The sequence below is a fragment of the Abramis brama genome (assembly GCF_963993115.1).
Source record: "Abramis brama genome assembly, chromosome: 23".
NCBI classification, from domain to species: Eukaryota; Metazoa; Chordata; class Actinopteri; order Cypriniformes; family Leuciscidae; genus Abramis; species Abramis brama.
The window spans coordinates 18173020-18192535 of NC_139985.1; the positions used below are offsets into that span (position 1 = coordinate 18173020).

The following is a 19516-nucleotide window of genomic DNA, read 5'->3' on the forward strand; positions in this document are numbered from 1 at the left end:
GCACTGAGAAGAGTAGAACGGAGCGTTAGGGAGGGTGGAGTAAGAGGAGTGGGTGGGAGCAAAAGAGAGAGAGAATAAAGAGAGGCAATCTGCAGCTCATACAGCTAAAAGCAGTTTCACCACTGCCAGGTCAATTTAATCAAATGGCTCAATTCATCAATTCATGAAACCAACAGATTTACTGATTCATTTAAACTAATCATTCATTTTACACTCATGAATGATTTGTGGACACCTTTGATTATTAAATTGCAATGTTTTATTAATTTGATAATATTACTCGCTGATGACTGAATCACTCATTTATATGCGTCAGTGATTTCCAGTCATGACTGATAAGTGTCATGATACGGCTGACACTTCCATTACAGTCTTCGGCTTCAGCTTCTGCCAGTTTTATGTTACAGGGGTTGTTTTTTATTTAAACTTAACAGGATCATGACATGAGAAATCAAATTTGCCTTGATCTTTTGACATATAAGCGGTCTTTGTGCCATTAAAACATCCTGCAAGTTTCAAACATTATAAATAAAGCATTTATTTAATCAAGCTCCAAAAACAACTCATTTGGATATTGTGGGATTTGTGACATCACACGGGCACGTACATTTGCATATGACTGCCTCCAGAGCAAGACATTGATGAATAGTTTTTACATCATCACACCATAGGCCCCGCCCACCCATTATAATCATTGACACTGCGCTTACATGCACCCTCATAATGCGATTATAATAGGATTTTGGCAATATTGCGATTAAACTTTACCTCATGTAAACGCAATACTTTGATCAAACTAATGTGATTAAGCTCATAATCATAGTAACCGTATACTCGCATTGAACTATGTGGTGTACGCTCATTCCATTTTAAATTATGAATAATCCATCATAAAAAAAAATATATTTTAACATTTTGGAATTGCCAAAATCAGCCAATTGCCAATAATTTTGTTTGTTTCTTTTATAAATATAGTGTATTGTTTTGTGTATTGTAGTGTCAGGGATACACTGACAATGACTGATTATTAAAATTAAGGTGGTAACACTTTACAATAAGGTTCATTTAACTACATTATTTAGAATGAACTAATAATGAACTGCACTTATAAAGTATTTCTTAATCTTTGTTAATGTTAATGTCAATTTTTACTAATACCATTAAGGTAAATATGATGATATTTTTATCATGAAATCGTTTTAATACATAATACATGAAATACTACCTATGAAAAAGTCAGACTTTTTTCCCCAGAAATGATTAAAATGTCACTTCTAACTTTTTAAATGTTTTTTGATTTAAGTAATATATGTGTGTGTGTGTGTGTGTGCCGTTCAAGGCCGTTGTTAACCTCTGAAATAAGTTAATAACAAATATTTTGAGTCATTTTGTATAGTTCACATGATATAATGACAGCACAGCATATTGTGTTTCAAAATAACAACTGCTATTCAAAACAGGAACGCGGTTCATATTTCTCCTCAATATAATGTTTTCCATGAGTCCAGACTACCTCTGAGTCACCACTTATTTTAACATCATCCTGGAAACACTCTCTATGTCCCTGTTCCTTCTCTTCCACAACAATAGGAACAATAGGAGCATGAGCACAAACTACAGAGTTCTCTGTTTTGCATTTGATGGCAAAGGCTTTATTTAGCTGAGCAGGACTGACCACACTCGGCAAATCAGAGAACAGGTGCGGACAGACTTGGAGAGCTGATTATAAATCTCATACTGTATTTAAATGAATCAATTCAGGAGCCATTGAGAGAACAATGGCCATGTTTACAAGCACATTTTCCAATTAAAGTCAATTTTCTGGTTAAACCTATATTCCAGTTAAAGCTGCAGTTCGTAACTTTTTGGGGTTAAAAATGATCCAAAATACATTTTTGAGCAAGTACATAACCAGCCAGTGTTCAAAACTATCTGCTTGCCTTAGCTCGATTCAAAACGGTAAGCTTGTAATAATGTTTTTAATTCCAGTGGTACTGGTGGATTTCCACGGGAAATTCGAGCATGTCTTTGCGTCATTACGTCACATCTGTACACATAAAGAAGGTGTCTCGGCTAGTAGGCAATATTGCGTGTTGGAGGTGGAGATTTATAGCCTTTTCTCACAGCACTTGATATAATTAAACTTATCAATTTGATGGCGGATCCAGAAAGGTTCAAACAACAATCACCAGTGACAACTGGAGATTCACCCGTTGTAAAATGCAAAAGACTTCGGACTTCGGAGTGGCTACAGAAAAAAAAGAGACTGCAACCAGGCCCATGTGAAAACACGGATAAATATCGGAAGGGCATTAAATGTAGTCACGCAATGCTGATGTTGTTAACATTAACAATTTGAGAACAAAGTATAATTTGCACAGTTTGACGTGATATGATAAGCGATCGTTGGATTTAATCAGCGCGATTTACTGCAATGCTTTTTTTTTCTTTAGTTGGTCAGAACAAAAGTGGATGTTACTTAGTCTACTTGTTCAGATGACATATTACGGTGAAAATTATTATGTTGGTCATACTTCCAAAAAGTAGAATCTGTGATTCCGAATGACAGTATCCTGACTGACAGCCGCGCATTCTCCTCAAACATTGGATTCATCTGCACTGTGCCATGCCGAGGCACAACCCATGTAAAGTTGATAATTCCGCGAATAACTGCAATTGCGGATTTCGAACAGAGATGGTGACAAAGAGGAAAAACTACGGACTGCAGCTTTAAGATGCAATAATAACTAGGCTAATTAACTAATTATGCACTGTGATTTAATCAACTTAATTCTCATTCAAAATGTTGTGAGACTTTTTTTAAATATTTATAATACTTTCATTTGTACGTGTGCACATTTTCATAGAGAAAAGAGTTGATATTCTGAATAAAGTGTTTACATGGGGGGACATTTTTGATTATGACTGACAGGCATATGCCAGGTGTCAGATTTCCAGAAACTGGAATTTTGGCCATTAGGCGTTTTACAGTCTGCAAACATAAAAAGAATATGACCCAAATTCTCATGAATATTCTTTTGTATGTAAACCCAGTCAATTAATCTCTTCGGGTGTGTCTACATCTATCGGTTGCTGGGTGTCATTTTCAGTGGGAAAATCCACAGAAGTAGATCCTAAACTCAGGGTAAAGTCCATTTCAAACAAAGCACGCTGTGTAAAGGGATAAAAAAAACATTAGCCTAGAAAAATATGTCAGGTGAAAATATTCCACCCACATTCATGTGCATAATTTCCACTTATTTTATTCCAGTTGATGAGTAAGGAGCTTCACAGAGCAAATACACTGTCGTTTAATGTCTTCCCAGCAAACAGTAAACGTTCTAGCAACTAACATTCTTCCAGTAACGGTCTTTCAAAGTTATCTGGTCTTTAATAAACATAATTTATAGCCTACAGTACATCATTCATGGAAAAAAAAAAATTCTGAAACGGTTTAGTTGGATGTCCATCTAACATACTTAAATGTTAGGCTACTACTTGTTTCAGAATGTTCAGAGAACACTCAAAGGTAACGTTTCAATAATGTTTGCAAAATGATCAAATTGAACGTTCCCTTAACCTTCGCATAGCCAAGAAACAAACTTAATGTTCTTAACTTAACGTCTATGTTTGCTCGCTAAACAATACGTATGTTACTACAATACTCTGAGTAGGCTACAATAATTTATTATTTTAGTAAAATCACGTCACTGTGTTACCAACACTTTTACATAATGTGTAGCCTATTATTTTTTGAAAAGGCTCAGCACCGTAGGGAACAACTGCAAGAAATGCCCTGTGTCCATTCAGCACAAGTTTACTCCATTAAAAAGCGCAGTGTGGACACAGAAAACACTGCAACTTTTTCTTGTCCATAACTTAAAACATTTGGTAATGAGGAAGTGCAGAAGACGGATAAAAGAGTTTAATAAAAAAGAGTGGGGGAAATCACATAACTTAGACTGCATTAAACAGCAAAGGCGCGTTGAATCCTCCTAACCGTTACAACAACCTCACATTCAAGTGAACTGTAGCCTAGTGCTAGATGTTTGTAATCAAATGCATGAGTAGAGATTAAAAGTCCCACCCTGCCAAACAACGAGAACAGTCTCTTCTCTGTCCAACTTATTCGTTTCACGAATCAGCTGCCAAGTAGTTCATTCTGTTGGCAGTTTATTTATAAATATGTGAAACTTACTTTATCTTATTTGTCCTCCTTTGTCCATATATCGCTCACGTCTTTGGCCCAGGGTGAAGATTGTCGGAAGCGCCTCGAGCTGTCAGGAGCCTGTGGACAGATCTGTGAACGCGCACTGTGCTCGTGCTCCGTCAGAGGTCGCTCCATCACTGAGGAATGCTCAGCTGTTCATCTAAAAACAGTGTCTCAGATGTGCTGTCAAGTGGATTGAACATTTTATGTGGGTTTCTGCGTTAAAGGGTAAAAAACCGGTATGCGCATGAAAACACATTTACCGAATAAATCCCTCAATGCATATAACAACAAAAACTCATGTGACTTCAAAGGAGGATGTTGATGGACTCATCGGAATCTTCATAAGGGGTTGGTTGTAATATTTTTAATGAACTGTTACACAACTATCACCACCCCAAACAGCCATAAAATAGCTAACTGTTTTAGCATGTCGGTTTGGAGTTAGCATGAATGCAATGCATCAAATTAAACTAGAGAAACGGCTCCTTTGGGTTATGTAGGTCAAATAATTGTATCTACAATTGCTAGGTTCTTCTTAAAACATGTACTTTCCTTAAAATCTTCTTTTTTTCATAAACAAAATGTTGCTCTCGGTCACATCACATGCACACTTCTTCTGTGACCTCAAAAAGGAGATGTGAGTGTATGATATTGATGACGTCAACACAGCTCTTTTCTGACTTGTCAAACCGACAGTGTTACAACTGACCCTGTGTTACAACACTCCCCGGTCTTCCCACCTGAGTTCACCCTATACTATGGAGTAAATCTATGCATTTGTCAGACTGTTTTATCCAAAGCTATGTGTCTACATTTAAAGTAGGCCTATTCATTTTATCAGTTTGTGTATTCATTCCTTCTGTTTGGGCTTATATATTATTCATTTTATTGAATTAAAATTGCATTTCAGGTCATTGCAGTACTGCAATAAGAATTCTAAAACCTTGTTTTGATTGTTGTAGTTGATGTTTCAGTTCTATTGATTTTTTTAGGCTATTATGCTTTTTTTGTTATATGCTTCACTACCATTCAAATGTTGTTTAGGATCAGTATAATCTTATTACTTTTTTAAATAGAATTTTTACACCTTATTTTACATTTTAATACATTAAATTGATCAACAGTGAAAGTAAAGACTTTTGCACTGTTACAAAATAAAATTCTATTCAAAATTCTTTAAAGAAATACTGTTCAAATTTTCTATTTATTGTAGAATCCTGAAAACATGTATCACAGTTTTTTAGTTAATTCTGAAGGATCATGCATGTCACACTAAAGACTACAGTTAAAATATATTAATAATAAAAATATCTTAACAGTTTTTAAACTTTTTCTGCCTTTTTAACCTTGGTGAGCATCTTTCTTTTAAAAGCATTAAAAAGTCTTACTGACTTACTGAGTTGTATGTTGTCACCGGCTCGTATATCACTGCACACACCTCACTATCTGATAAGCACACACCTCAGTTCAGTCTGTCTAGCCTTGAACAAGAAAATAGATCCATTACTGCCATCTCCTGATCTTCCGTACCTGAGAATTGCAGCATACCTGTGATTGTCCCTCGTGTTTCGCAGTTCGCTCTCGAACCAGCATCTGTAAGAGAAGTGCTTTCATTATTATCATGCATCATAACCAGTATATATATAGTATATCTGTTTGTTTCTGCCTCCGCTGTGTGACCAATAAAGTGTTTTTGGATTAACCCTCAAGCTCAGTGTGTATATCCTGACATATATAAATCTTGTTTCTTTTATTCCTTGTATTGTCACAACTGAATGGTATTTAGAAATTTAGTAATAAAACATTCATAACAAAAATATAAAGTCATAAAACATTGGAAATTAACTGAAATTTACATTAACTGATCTATTAAAGTCACAAAAATGTATTTAATATGACTGAAGCAAACTGACTTCTTTAAAATAAAGTACAAAATTCATCAGATTTGGTAGCGTTTCCTTATATAACGTTTGTCAATCCACTTTTCCCAGTTAAGAGGCTCAATTATTCCCTCTCAAATCAGCAGAGGTGAGAGACATTTAGCTAAAGTTAGTCTGGATTGCACTGCGTTTCTATGGTGGTTGACGACAAAACAATACTCTTTCTAACGTCATAATACACATTTGAATGAAAGTGAAGAGGGAATTTATGATATTGTTTGCATTCTTTTTGCCACCATTTTAAATCCCCTTGCATCTGGCTCCACAACTTCAGAAGTCCCCTGCAAAACAAACCTTCACCGCTTAATCATTTAACAAAGATGGCCTTTATAATACTGCTTCCTTTCATTCGCGTTAAATACACTGAACATGTTCCTCCAAGCATCATGTCCATGTGTCTTCTTTCTCTTTAAAACAATGAGGCTGTTTATTATACAATGTCTTTCTCAGTGATCCTCTCTAAAGAGTATCGAGCTGAATTCAATGGAGCAGTGGATGCGGAAACATGTGTGTGTCTGCTGCACATGTTGAGCTATTTTGGCTTCCTGAGCTAAGCATGAAAGGCAGCTTGGGAATGCTGACCTCTGACCTCCATTCAGACTATAAGGCTTTTCTGAAATATTGACCACAATTACAATTACATAAAACTAAAACTTTTTTTAAACTTGATTTACTAAAATAACAAAACTAAAATAAAAATTAATAAAACTATAAACTATAAACACTATTAAAAAAGAAAACACACAATAAAATGACTAAAATTTTAACTGAAATGAAAATGGAAAACATAAAAATAAAAACTTTAAAAAAGATTTAAAATATAAAAACTATAATAGTGTGTGTGTGTGTGTGTGTGTGTGTGTGTGTGTGTGTGTGTGTGTGTGTGTGTGTGTGTGTGCTCGCTTATACTATAATTAAAGGTACATATTAGTATACTTTAAAAGTACATATTAGTACCTTTTGCTTTTGTACTGCCCCAGTGACAGCGCTGTACCTTTTCTTTTCTCTAACAGTGCTGTTTTCTTTGAACTCATTTCATATTTGATGCTGTTTGTTATTGAACTGAGCTGAATCAACACTGAACTGACCTCAACTGAACTATGAACAATGACAAATAGTATTTTTAGTGCTGCTTTATAGCAGAATTGGACTCTGTTTGAATCATTAGAGCCAGAGCACCAATGGTGCGTTTATTGAATCATTATTTTCCTGTTTATCCCTGTAAAGCTGCTTTGAAACAATCATTTGTTTCACTTTAAGTATTAAAGTGTTATTTAAACTAAGGGGACTTGACTTGACTTCTTTACTCTGTTCAAAGAGCATTGTTTTTAACTGTCCAGTTCAGAATCGTCATGAATAGATCCCAAGCATCAGTAGTATTGATCAGTAGTAATGAAAGCAGCCCTTTGAGCTCTTTGTTTCCACGTCTTTGTTCCTGGTTATGTGTCAAAAAAAGCAGAAGTGGTTTTCAAATCCAAAGCACTTTACATTAATCCAACATGTACTTTCATTCTTTGCTAAACTTCCTACTTTTATTAACCAATTGATTTTGACTTCTATTATTGTTACAGCTGTCATGATTTTAGCACAAAGGAGTGTCCCAGCCACACCCCTCTCCCTCCTCCACCCCTTTCTTGCATTTCACTCCCCCTCCTTTTCTTCTAAACTGTGTTTTGTACATTGGTAAACAGTCATTTGAATCACTCACTGCACAGCAATTAAATCATTGCCAAATGCATCAGTCTTCAAAGCCAACACCAGATTTTTTTATTTGAAGCGTAACAGATTTGTTGAGTTAGTTATTTAGAACTGCACAAGCGCTCATTGTCTCTATATATATTTCGAAAATACAAATATTATGTAAATCTTAGTCTTTCAGGAGATCGTTGGGGCATACAACATTGTTGATTCCTAACTCTAATAAACTAACAAAATGGATATACATTTATATATACATATATGTGTGTGTTTATATATATATATATATATATATATATACAGTGGTGTAGTCTAGTTTTTTGTAGTGAGTATACTCTAATATACCCCCCCCCCATCCCAGAGCGTCACCCCATAAGCACCACCACACTCACTAATGCATACAGTATGCATCGACAATTGAGAGCATTATAAAATACTAAGTGTTATCACCATGTCAATTTATTATAAGCAACAAGACTTTAACAGCCAATGACATTTACAGCTGGGGAGACTGGACTGATTTTCTACTGTTTAGTGTTAATCACCATCTAACTCAGTCAGTTAAGAGCTACCTTTAGCCTTAGATGTTATATGAATATGGTCCCTGAAGCACAGGTTTTATCAGTTGACAATTTTCAACAATTTTTTTTAAAAAAACATTATAGGCACAAATACAAATTTACTTTTAGAAATGGTGTTTTTGAAAAAAAAATTATTTTAAAATACATTTTACTGTGCAATTTCTATCTAATTAATTTGAGTTAGACCGAACTTTTATTTTGGTGGGTTGTAGACATTTGAGTTTCTGTGTGTTTTAATAAACTATTATTATTATTATTATTATTATTATTATTATTAGGCCTGAAGTATACTCTGTGCAATAGCAATATATTTCTGTTATAATTTCTTCAAGTTATACAGAACTTTTATTTTGACAGGTTGTCGTAAAGACATAACAGTTTCTGTGTGTATATGAAACGAATGAATGACGATAGTTTTATCAAATGAAATGGTAAAATTCTCATCAAGTGACTCTCATAGCAGCTCTGCGATGAAATGCACATGTGTAGCTTACATCATGTCTCAATACAGTAAAACGCTGAAAACACCACGAGCGTGAGTCACGCGTGCTTCTGTGTGTGTGTGTGTGTGTGTAGTGGAGCACACACTGAGCGCTCATTCCCAGAGACGCGTAGAACAATTGCAGTCTCTTTTAGCTTTAATATTCATAGACGCTAGTCCATATCGAGATTTGATTCATTGTACAGCAGCTACTTTTGATTTATTCATTCAAAAATAGCCAAATTCCGTGACGTTCTGCTTTATATAGCAAGTTCCATTTGTGACTGGATTCCTCGATTCGATCCGTCGCTTCGCAAACACTGACGGGGTGAATTTATGAATGAAAGTGTGAAAGTTCTGACACAAAACGAAGTTGATACGTATCCTCACGCTTTTTTTAAGTGGGTATACGCAAATCCTTGGCCTTTTCTAGTGGGTATACGGCGTATACCTGCGTATCACGTAGACTACACCACTGTATATATATATATATGTATTAATAAAAGGTGTTAAAAGTATAAAAAGTTGAACTTTTGCGGACTGTGTGTAATCTATGAAATTGGTTGAAGCCTGAGAAAGTGTAGGACAAAAGCTCTTTAAATTAATTGGATAAGTGTATTAAAGAGGTGATTAGACAAACAAGTCATCATATTGCATTGTCTGAGAATAACATGAGTCATGACGCAGCACCCTGTATGTCATAATGTTAAGGTGTGGCCGCTGTTGCTGATGTATGGGAATATGCCCTACAGGTAGAAGATCTCACTGCTTTTGAGAAGCTTATCAAAATATTTATCAATGATAACAGACCAGAAATGACAGAGACAAATACGCCTTCCAGCCATAGCTTCAATCACTATATATATATATATATATATGTATGTAGGCTACATAGTATACATATCAAACAGTCAAATTGTGTTTTACTTTTATTGTAGCCTTTATTGCAATTAATCATTTTTATTACCATTACATATCCTTTCCCATGCTTTTACTGAGTGTAGCTACTGATACTTTGAAAATATATTATGTAAAAAAAAAAAAAATAGTACCGAAACCAATCAAATACTTTGAAGTTGATATATTATGCATGGTTTAAACCTCATATGTGATGCATTTTAATTATATTTCTAATGATGAGCGACTAAAACAATCAGATTTCGAGTGAAAGTGTTGGAAAGTGTCCCGTGAGTGTTGGTAAGAGTGCGGAGGTGTGGGTTTGGGTGTGGTGCGGGACTCGTATAGTATCGGGGGCGGAGCTCTGGAGGAGACTTTGCCCTCTCTCCCCAACGCACATTGTTCAGCCTCATCTGAATGCAAGAGAAAGTGTCGCACTCCCTGGAACTCTGTGCGGTCAGTGGGGAAAACTAAAAGACTCTTGGATCGTTGTCAGCAGCAGGGTTCGGAGACGAGCGTTTAAAGGTAAACTAAAATCGGATTTTATAATCGTATATTTTGTAAGAAGAAGCTTGTTTTATTGTGATTTTGTGCCGTTGTTGTTGTTGTTCAACTTTATCTGTTTTTAATCCAGTCTATAACATTGATCCTATAAAGCAGCCATTAATTCGTGGATAGCTCTTTTGGGAAAGTGGCGTATTGTGGTGATCTGGGTTGTCGGTGTTGGTTTACCTAGGCTACCTGTGCGGTATTAGCTCCTACTTCCGTGTGTCTGGTTACAGCTGAGCCAAACTTTTAGTGCATGTCGCTAAATACTCGCTATTTAATCGTACACAGCATAGTTTATAAACATTCAGCTGTATAGCCTATAACTTAGGCGGGTGTGTTTGTCCCCAACAAAGAAACACAAGCAACCCCCCATACTTTCGCAATGTCAACTGTTGACATTAAACATACGTAATAGCCTAATGATAGGCCTACTCAGTCTTACAAATTAACAATAAATCAAAAATTAAAGTGTTGTACGATAGATTTTATGGAATAGTTCATCAAATGGTGAAAATTCTGTCAACTCCGTCTCTGTTCCAAACCTGTAGGAGTTTTGTTCTTCTGTGGATACAAAGGGAGATCTGTTACCATTCATTTTCATTTAATGGAAAAAAGTGCAATAAAAAGTAGTTAGCGACTGATGCTGTCAGCAAAGAAAGGCCAATTTTGAAAAATAATTTCCCTCAAGGAATTTCTGTTCTCGCTTCTTGCGCAACACAACTTGTCTTTTGGCGCCTCTAGCGGAAGTTAGCTAAGCAGACATTTAAAACCATAAAATAAAAAAATAAAAAAATACCGATTTTTTTATGTGTAAATGTATGTTAACTTGATAAATAATGAGAACATCTACGTTTATTGATGTACTGTCCGATACAAACAGGAATAGATCAGCTGTTGCTATGGTTTCCTTCTCGTGCAAAGACTAACGTCAATTCTTTTCGCGAGCTTTTTAACGTTTAAACATGTAGTAGGCCTATAACTTTTTTGTTTACTGAAATATTGTAGAAAATTTTGAGTAGGCATAGAAAATAATTTTTTTCTTAGACTTTTTAACGGATATATATTATGAGAGATGTTTTTGGGAGAACTATCCCGTTAAGACACCCAGCACTCAGAATATCTCTCTGGTTGGATTTTGTATTTGATTATTTTGTGAGATTATACAAGGTATAGCTTTTGTTTGGAAACAGCTGATGTTGATGTGTACTGTTGACATATGACCACTGGTTTTGACAAAACCAGCATGGTTTGAATGCTGGTCTGTTGCCACACCTGTAACACCTTGCAGGTCATAAATTTAAACCAAACTGTGTTATAGACCCTGGTATGGTGAAATTTAAAGAAATAAAAGAAAAACAAGTTAATATAACATGTCTATTTCATAAGTTATTTATGCCTCTTTCTTTTACATTGTTACTCTGGGTCTTATGTTAGTTCATGTGTCTGGGTGGGGCTGTACCATGTTTTATTTACTTCCCAACTGTGACCGAGCACAGCTGAAAAGCTGACTTATCTTTAGTTTGTTCAATCTGAAGAAATACGATACAATCAAAGTTTTCTCATAATTAAGTTTCCACTTAGGCTGTTGTGTGTTTACTACATGTAAAAGAAATAATTTGTGTATAATCTGCCTCGGAGGAAATAACGTTTGATAAATAACTTATGATACACCCTTTCCTGTTTGTCTGGTTAGCAAGGAAGCAAGAAGCCGTGTCCTCTGTGAGTGGTAATCTCTTAAAGAAGCAACTAAATTCCGCAAAACTTAATGACATGGATTTAGCCAGCATTACAGAGTCCAGTTTTGGGCCAAATAGAAATCCAGTTGGATTTTGGATGGCATCAACATGCCTTACTGGCACACTGAAGGAGGATGGTTGCGAGACAAGGATATGATTTTTTTTTTTTTCCTCACAAAATGTGAAATAAATATGGGCAGATGAAAGACCATATGACAGTCTATTTATATATTTATATGGGTCAGTTGTAGAAGATATTAACACAGACAGGATGTGGCATTTGCTCTTTGTGGGAGTTTCTGAGTTGTGCACATTAGTAGTGCAATCAGGGGCCAGCTGGTTGCTTTACCGACTGACTGGCATTGGTTTTAGGATGAGATTTATAGCATTTGGGCTCACACATAGCCGTTAATCCCCCTACAAGCACAAATCCCTGATATTGTCCTACATTAGGACAGCAAGGGGCAGCGTGATCCCCTCTTCATAAATACACTTTCAGAGGGGGCAAAGGAGATTACCCACAAGTACCATTCGCTTAGGATATCAGTTTGCTTGTATTTTACAGTTTTGTTAGATCAATTAGCATCTTTATCTTTACTTCTCTCTTTCTACCTCTCTACCGTTCTGTATAATTCATGTCTGATGCATTTTAAGGCTTTAGTCCCAGCACATGCGTCACAGAGTGTTCCTTTACACACTCTCTCCATATCTATAATCCCTAATGTGCCATGTATCTTTAATGAACGTGGAGTGAGATCCTAGCTATATGAAATCTTTGGTGAATGGCCAGCTGGCTGAGATGGATAAGTTCATAATCTGTACATGGCCAAGCCAATTACTCTTTAGGACTTTTCTAGGTTAATTGTTTTATGAACCTGAAACTCTTTGTAAAGGCCCGTTTACACCAAGGACGTTAACAATAAATATATGGTTCTGATTCTGTGAGAATAGGGAAGTCCACACCACAACTATAATGATAACAGCATGGAGGAACATCATTGGAATCACATTTAAAATAATTTTTTTCCAGCTGATAAATGAACAAATATTTCACAGCCAATCGGAATCCACCTGAGTTTGAAGAGCTTGGGAATTTAAAACACCAGGCAACATAATTGCAGCCCACGCTTATAATAAACGTTATCGTCCACTGGTGTGGATGTTAATGTAGTTCAATCATGAATAATTTTAGCATGTTAATGGATGTGACAGTGTTAATGTATTTGGTCTTGGCCAACTAGTGTGTAAGATATACTGCTGCATGAATAGGCATGCATAAACCCTATAGCAGATCTAGACAGGTGGAGCTGGGGGAGGTAGAGGGTTCAGTTGAACTCTGATAGCCAGATTGCAGTGAACACTGAATTTTACTATTTAAATGTTGAGCAAGCATTTAAATAGTGGCATTTGGCTGCAGAATCAGCAGAGGCCAATCAGCTTGTGCCATAAAAGTAAATGATGTGATTGAAGATTGAATGTAAAGGACCTATCAGACATCTACAGTATTTAATTTTATTATAATTCTTGTTGTGAATGGGTTTAAATACTCAGACTGAAACAATGTGTAGGAGCATCGGTATAACTTAAGTGTGATTCACATTTAATTACCTGTCTTGGATCTTTTTGCACACCGATATCTTTTCCGTACTTGGTGTGGTAAGCTCAGCTCTCATGAAATATTAACAAAGCTCTCCTCGGATGTCAGTAAACACTCTCAACACCAGCACAGACCTACTGAATTAACACTGAGCAGTCACAAAGGAACATAGTAGGCCCTCTGCCCCCTCCCCCTTGTTTTTTTCATTGAGTGGAATTTGAGGAGTCAAATTCCACTCAATATAAAGCTAACCTCAGACCGTCAAATCCTGACAGACAGAGTGAAAAAAGTGAGTTTAACACTGCATAACATGAATAATTGTTTCTGTGATTGTAGCGAGGAGAGGAAGTTGCAAACCCCAAATTAAGTTCTCAATCTCAACTTGAAAATTGAGTGTGATTTGATCAGTTTAACAAGCGTTTGTGTGATATTCTGGGTGTGAAGTCAAAAAATAATGATGTGTTGTACGTTTCTGCGTCAAAACCACTTTTCCTGTGAAGAAGCAGCTTCGCTTAACATGAGTCAAGAGTTGTGGGAGGTTCCGGGCATGTATCATCAAGACAGAACATCTCCACTCCTTAATTCAGGGCAAGGGAGGTGTAGAGTAACCAGGGAGAGGTGGAGAAAGGGGCTGTTCAGGGAATTTTCGCACACTAGAGACACAATCTCAGGGGGTAATAAATAATCATTCTAAAGAGGCCTCCATTTTATTCTACTCTAGCGAAGAACATTCCCATTGTCCTTTGTAATAGTGTATTTGTTCTCAGTTGACCCCTATGAGTTGAAACAGCCTGTATGAACGCTACTACTAGTGTTGTTTTTGGCGGCCTGTTTTAATTTTAGTTTTAGTCTAGTCTTTGTGTCAGGCTGTCATTTTAGTTTTTATTAGTTTTAGTCACATTCATACTCTTTTTAGTCTAGTCAAGTTTTAGTCGACGAAAACTGATGACATTTTAGTCTAGTTTTAGTCAACGAAAACTGATGACATTTTAGTCTAGTTTTAGTCGACGAAAACTGATGACATTTTAGTCTAGTTTTAGTCAATGAAAATTGTATTTTAGTCTCTTTTTAGTAATGCGATTCTATTTAACCCAGTCAATATATAATTTCAAACAAGGCTATCTTATTATAGGCTATTTAGTAGGCCTATATTTAGGGCTGTGACGGTGGCGGGTTTTTTTTACCACCGCGGTATTATTATTAAAAAATAATATTAAATTTTAATATTCGGGGGGTTATTAAAAAAAAAAAAAAAACTCGTTTTATATTTCCACACAAAGACGCGATGCACTCTGCGCTTTGAGCGGGATGTGGGACACGAGCAGGAAAACACGAAGATATCGATCTCTTTATGATATCTTCGTGTTTTCTACTTGATGTAAATTGGTTTGAAGAGCGAATTTTATCCTCCACAAGGGCGAGATATTTAGGCTATGTTTGAGATTGCGCTGCCAGAGAAAGTGAAACTAAAAATCACCCACACGTGTCAAACGCGCTTTACAACTAAACTCGCGCCCAATGTCTAATATAACAAGCACAAACTGTGTTAAAAAGAATTTGACATGCAAGTACAAATGTAGGCTATCTGTCCTACAGCGTTTTTCTACTTTACCACAGTAAAGAATACGAATATAATAGGCTTAATTAAAAGTGAACCAAGAAACGTTTATAATAGGCTACCTTTAGAAAATGGGTGAGACGTGACACGTGAGTGAAGATTTGGGAAAAGAAACAAGAGATTCCATGCAGGGATGAGTCACGATTTTTGGATATTCGATTAGTTTATTTAATTATAAAATATCGAATAGGTTGTGCGATTATACTCTAAAATAAAATCTCCATGTTCTGGCGCTAATGCGGTGACGTGTTCATGTAACAAGAGACGCTGCCAATAACGCACATAACAGCTGTCACAAAGAACCAGCAAAAGTAATGATTATGAATGTGTCAAATATATCAATGAGACATTTTAATAGAATAACTAATGGAGTAATATATGGTTAAATTCGCTGATAATCGGGTGACCAGATCGCAATCCAGAATTTAAAGCCGACAAAGCTATGGGTTCACGCACAACTCTCTCATTCGTCGTGACGTTACATTTCGTCTCGTCTCGTTTTGGTCAACGAAAATGAAGAGACATTTTAGCATAGTTTTTATTTTTTAAACCACATTTAGTCTCGTTTTTATTCGTCAACGATATTGCATTATACATGTATTTTAGTCATCGTCACATGACCATGCATTTACGTCTAGTCTCGTCTCGTTTTCGTCAGGTGATAACGGTTCGTTGACGACAATATTTCGTCATAATTTTCGTTGACGAAAGCAACACTAGCTACTACCACGTTTTCAAGGTCAAAACCACATGTTTGTTCTCTCTACAGTTTAGAAGATAACATCACTGTACTCTACGTTTTAGTTTCATTTATGCCAGTAAATAAATGGCTAGCATGAACAGTTATTTTTATATAGTCTTCTGTCTAAATAAATTGCAGATAAAATGCTTCAAACTATAATCAATCTTAATCAATAACATGCTACAAGTTAATTTGCATCTCACAATGTACAGTCTGAAAAATAGATACTCATTTTGAGATTTATTAAAGATAACATTTTCAGTGTTATTAAATTGGGTAACAATTTATTTTACAGTGTACTTACTAGTAATAACACAGTAGGCTAAACGATGCATAATTACAAGTTACTAACCCTAAACCAAACCCTAACCATAACTCTATAGTAATTACGTAGTTAATTAATATTACTCAGTACTTATTTGAGTTAGTAAAATGTAACTACGTCACCTTAAAATAAAGTGTAACCTTAAATTGTTAGTGTTTTTGTAAAATTTGGATCATTTAGAGATAAATTTACAAAATCTTTCACAGTGCTGCTCTAGAATAGTGTAGTATTCTTTCAAATCTTTTCAGATCTATCCAGTACCAGCAAGGTTTCCCTCAGGACATCTCAGACCGATGAAATATTAAACAACTGTCACATTGGCTCAGTTGTGCTCTACAAACTCAAGCATAGGCTACCTATGATGAAGCAGCTTGCCTCCTTTCTGTGGAAGAAATTGCTCAATGTGCTTTATGAGAACCACAGAAAACATTATGAACTTGCTTCTTTCTATTTGAAATGATGCGTTTCAAAAACCAGGATGGGCGAATGTTGAAACTTAGTCCTCACAATGCTGGTAAAATGTCAGAAACTCTGACTCTCTCAGATAACGCGCCACTTACCGTTAAGTGCCTTAGCTAATGACTCAGACAAGAAACGTCTGACAATAACATGAATTGTTAGTGATAGTCCATCAAGCCACAGGCAGTCACACAGCTGCCCACATTCAGTCAAGTGCTCCATTCAGATGGAATGACCTCTTTCATCTCAACTGGCCTAAAACAGAAGAGTGATTATGGGATAGTTGACGACGTCTGAATATTTACATGAGACTGGAGACTGGACTTGCCCACTGTTCAGAGTCTCTCCTATCGCATATCTCTCAATCTTATCGCATCGAACTGAATGGAGACACAAGGATATAGCGAGCAGACAGAGTTTGCTAATGCCCTGTCTCATCCTGTCTGTGTTAATCTAAGCACTTTCTGCAAGTAACACCCGTGACCAAATGCCCATCATTTAGCTTTTAAAGCATGTAAGTGGAATAGCGTGGATCATGTGCAGCATTGTGTCAGTAACACTGATTCACAGATTATCTTAGCTAAAACCGGACTGTTTAAATGCTCAAAACATTTATGCATTACAGATGGATTACATCCAACAAACATTTATCTAGTAGGTCTTTAATGCATTTTTAGCTTTGAAAACTTGAGCCACAATACTTTGATTAGCATGCTAACCATGTGCTTTACCTGCTAGACTGTTTGTATGGAAAATAGCATCTTAATTTTTAACTTGACAAGTCATCTTAAAATATTGTCTTTTACAAACAAGTCCATTCACACCACAGACGATAGCTATAATGATATAACTATGAAGTTTTAATAATCATCCTAATTCTATGAAAATAGGGAAGTCCACAGCTATTATAACAATGACATAGAGGAACAATTTGAGTTTGAATCACTGCTTTGAATCAGAGCTATTTTTTTCTAGCAGGCGAACAATAAAATCATTGACAGCCAATCAGAATCCTCCCGACTTGAAAGAGCTTAAGCATTTAAAGGGGCAGCTGACAAAAAGCTGCAGCACACGCTTATAATAAACAGAACATTATTTTGCATTGGTGTGGATGCTGAAATAATTGTTATAGTTATCGTACTTTGTGTGAACACCTTTTAAAAACCATGTCTCAAGATCACTTCATTTAGTTTTCATTCCTTTACGCGCTGTGTACATTTTCATTGCATTCGTTTATGTGACTAAAATGCGTTTGGTCCTTAAGACCATTTAATTGACAATTCGCTTTGAAAATGTGCTGTTTTGAACATTTCTCATATCTGTATGTTGTTATCAATCGTGAACATTCTTTTTTTCTAGACATGCATGTCATTTAATAGTGCTAATGGTTTAGCTTGAGGCTGAAATAACGCAGCCTGTTCGTACACGCCTGGATACCTCACTGTGATGTTACACATCAACTGCTTCCAGAGGAGTTTATCTACTGCTGCGTATTCATCGTGATAATGAATTTATCTCATCATTACTTTCCAAAATGGGCATTCTACTTTGCAGTAACTATGTTGTGCAACATGAGCAGAATATGCATCGTTTTTTTTGTTTGGCCACAAGAAGAACATGTTCATTAAGTTCAAGTTCAGTACCATACCAGTGAACTTTTGCATATTTAATAAACCCTTTTCCCGTGTTTTCTTAAAAGTTGCCAGCCAGCACCAGCATTTTTTTATAATTTACACACAACTTGCTAACCCCCAGAATATTTAGTTTTATGACTATTTAAAATTCAATATATCAAAATAATTTTTTCATTCATTATTTTCTTATCAACACTTTTAAAAACAATTTTGAACAAAAAGCTGAGAAAATTGTGTTTTTGTCAAAGACATCATCCGGATTGGATTCAGATTGATGATCAAACCCCCCAAAGCTTGCACAGTCGTATACCAATTCGTGGGTTCGACATTTCATTTCATTTTGTTAGGCATTAGGCAGTTTTGATTTATATGCTGTTTAATGTTTGAAGATCACATAGCTTAATTGTTCATAAGCAATCTTTTATCCTCTCCTGGAATACGCAGATATTTTTCTTCGCTTGTTTTTAGATCCGAAGATGCTGTTCTCTTTCAAAAGATGAGTAGCAGCGCCCTCTACCATATAAAAGTGAAGTCAATTGCAGTGATGCGTTGTAATGATGGAAAATCTTGTCAATGGCGGAATCTGTATGAGTTTCTTTCTTCTGTTGAACACAAAATATCTATTTTGAAGAATGTTGGTAACCAGATAGTTGACGTAGCCATTGACTTCCATTTTTTTTTTTTCAACAAGTCAGTTGCTTACCAACATTCTTTAAAATATGTTCCATTGTGTTCGACAGAAGAAAGAAACTCATACAGGTTTGGAACAACTTGAGGGTTAGTAAGTGTTGACAAAATTGTAATTTTTGGGTGAACAATCCCTTTAAAAAATACACAACAAGTTAGCTCTATGCTAAGCTAGTAAGCGAAGATGTTAGCTTGATGTTAACCAAAGGCTAACTGAAAACAAAGAACCGGAAATGTTTAATTTGACCAGTTTTAGTGTCAGTAATATAATGTGATATGTAATTTAAAAGCCATTTATTTTGTGATACGTTGCATTGGCGATATCTTATTGTGCTGTAGGATGAAAGAAAATTTCTGAC

The 19516-nt window shown here is 35.8% G+C and overlaps 1 protein-coding gene across 2 annotated transcripts in view; it reads left to right on the forward strand.

Moving 5' to 3' along the window:
* The first annotated feature begins 10088 nt into the window (after positions 1-10088).
* Positions 10089-19516, forward strand: part of jupa (junction plakoglobin a) — a 30349-nt gene continuing 20921 nt past the window's right edge. The window contains exon 1 of one of the 2 annotated variants that reach the window (XM_084100447.1): positions 10089-10335. The gene's annotated coding sequence lies outside the window, so the exon portion shown is untranslated. The remainder of the gene's footprint in view (positions 10336-19516) is intronic. The other variant, XM_084100448.1, reaches the window with a different exon arrangement.